This window comes from Nuphar pumila, chromosome 16, assembly GCF_984573655.1.
Source record: "Nuphar pumila chromosome 16, dmNupPumi1.hap1.1, whole genome shotgun sequence".
NCBI classification, from domain to species: Eukaryota; Viridiplantae; Streptophyta; class Magnoliopsida; order Nymphaeales; family Nymphaeaceae; genus Nuphar; species Nuphar pumila.
Window position 1 is genome coordinate 75,126,290 of NC_143264.1, and position 3,097 is coordinate 75,129,386.

The following is a 3,097-nucleotide window of genomic DNA, read 5'->3' on the forward strand; positions in this document are numbered from 1 at the left end:
AATGACACGTTGACATCACCCGACAATTATTTTTTTTGACGAGAAAGCTGGGGTTAGGCAGAGCCCTACCTGTTATACAACCATTTCATTGGGATTCGAACTTGCAACGTCCCAACACAAGGTGACGTGAATGAGCACATATATTTGCTACAATGGATTGTACCTACGATCGAGTTGGAATCTCATGATCCGAGCTGTTTTGACTCAATCTAATCTCGTAGATGTGTTCATCATGCTCGGGTGGTTAGAAATAGACCCTTAGATTCATGTTTTTTTGGTAAAAGAAAACATGATTTTATGAGTAACCAATTTGATGCATTCATAGCTGTTGATTTTTTAATCGCTGAAAAAAACGGTATGCAGGTTGGATTCCAACAATATAAAAATATGTAAATCACATATCTAGTATTAAATGTGAGAAAAAACTTTTTGCTAAGTACTATTTTAAATACAATAAACTGTAGTGAAATTTAACCCTATTTTAATATCACTTATTATTTTTTAAATATTTTTAATAATATGTTGATATAAATTTATATATCAAAATATTAAAAAGGTTTTTATTGATTGAAAAATAAAAAGTTGTGTTGCCCCATCTTATTTTTCATAAAAAAAAGAATTCATCGGTCGAACTTGAGTTGGTGTTGGGTCATTACCCGTGTTTTTTTTAACATATTTCGAGGTATGTCGCGAGAACACAACATTTTGGTGGCAGAAAATGATCAGACTGTCCTTGCAAAATCGTGTGTTTTCTGAAATACCTAGCAATTTAACAAAATCCTTCTGCGTATACAAAATTTTGATTCTAGTTTTTTTGGGGGTGTTTACACTGAAAAAGTACATATTACTCCTCGAGTCAGTGTCTTTTACACCCGGACATGGGTATTAAACAGCCCATGTTGGAGCTAATGAATCCTAGAAATTTAAACAGCCTTCACTGTGATGCATGGATCTAGTTTAGTTAGGTTTAGGTGCATCAATCCAACCCATTTTTGGAATTAGATTTTGGTTTTCAAATGGACCCAAACCTGAATTATGTTGGTCCAAGTACCAGTTAGAGAACTCAAAGATAGCATCACTATGCTTAACTGAAACAATATGGGTTGAGCAACACTTCAAAAGCATCGCTAAAGGTCAAATGTTTTGACATTTGTACATTATTTTTATGCGAATCTCACCCGTTAAGGAGTTAACCTTATCAATTAGATGACATTCGTACATCTGAATGTGTGAACCTGAAACCATGTTTGTGAATGTGGTCACATATTTGTGGACGTGGAAACCTTTGCGTGTTATTTTCATGCGAATCTCGCATATTGAGGAGTTAACCTTATCAATTGAATGTCATTCACATCAGAATGTGCAAACCTGTCACATATTTATGGATGTCTATCTTAGAGACTTGTGAAATTGAGGAGTTAACCTTATCAATCGAATGACATTCATACATTAGAATGTACGAACTTGAAACCATATTTATGGATATCTGTCTTGGAACTTGCTAGATCCACATAAAAATAAATCGCAAAGGTCTCCACATCCACAAATATGTGACCACATTCACAATTGAGAAGTTAACCTTATCGGTTGAATGACATTTGCATATTAGAATGTGCGAATCTAAAACCATATTTTTGAATGTTGTATTGTATTTGCAGATGTTTGTTGAATCTCCTTTGTATGAAGGGTTGTGATTTTCTACAACTTAGATATATATATCGCACGAACCTAATAGGTTCACATGTGCGAAGGGGTAAAAATATTTTAAAAAGGTCATGCATCAAAATTTTGGATATGTGGAAGATTTTCTCAAATTGCTAGGTATTTTAAAAAAAAATGTCATCTTGTAAGGATAATATGAACATTTTTTTTTGGTAGTATGTCCTTGGTGACACGAGCAGTAGACATGGGCACTGACATACAGGGTCTATATTTTAATGTTTTAAGGTTTTATTTCAATAAAAATATACTTTTAACATTAAAATATCAAGAAATTAGTTTTTTATTGATTAAAAAATTGTATCCTCATGATTTATTTTCCAAAAAAATCACATGTCATTGTGTCCATGTGTCTTTGTGACATAGATTTAGAGACATAGCAGTGTAAAGGGGGCGAATACTATCACGATATGCATAGGAGTCAACCCATGCATATCAAGGTATACTTGCCCAACCGACCAGGCATTATCATTCACATGTTATCACGATATGCATGGAAGTCAATCCATGCATATCAGGTATGGCTTAACCATTCATGCATGAATATGTTATCCAATGAAAAAAGGTTGAAAACCCCATCTCATTAAGCACCTACTTATTACTCGAGTTAGGTGCTTGATCGTTAGGTGCTTGATGGGTTTTTCGACTTTTTTGGTGCTTGATGACACACATCCTTCGTCAAATGATGGGATCATACTCGCTACAAGACCACACGCAATTTGCTCATCTGGCTAGGGTGGGTTTGTGGAGGCAGGATCAAGTGCCATGTGGTGGCGCACTTTTAGTGTGCCACTGCACCTGATAGTGCTTCATCATTGCTTGACGATAGGACTTGTCAGTTGCGGGGCACAAACAATGATGAAGGGCGATAAGGTGCAGTGGTACACTAAAAAGTGTGCCATCACATGACACCCAAACTTTTTTCGAGCTTGTAAGGATGAAGCTTGGTGTAGTCCCTGATGGGAAAGCTAGGTGGACCTAGAGTTTTATTTAGACGGACCCCATGAATAGGACGTCAATTAATTATATTTTTTGACAGACAGAAAATTGGTTTTCTCTCCACCCATGCAAAGAAAAAATCGTTTAGTGGAAACTTTAAAGGTGCATTTGGACTTACTAAATTAGGTGAAACTAAAATCTAATTCCATCAAAAACAAGCAAGAAGAGGATTTGGGTGGACATTGACTCCAAGATCCACCTTTGGAGCTAGGGAAATATGTGTTTGGTATAAGGGATTTCGATATCAAATGAATTGCTAGATGCCCCCAACAAAATATAGTAAAAAAAACTCATTGGTTGGAATTTAGAGAACTGCGGAAGGCCCAAACTATTTAGAATTAGGATCATAAAAAAATGCCAATATTACTAGGGGTGGCAA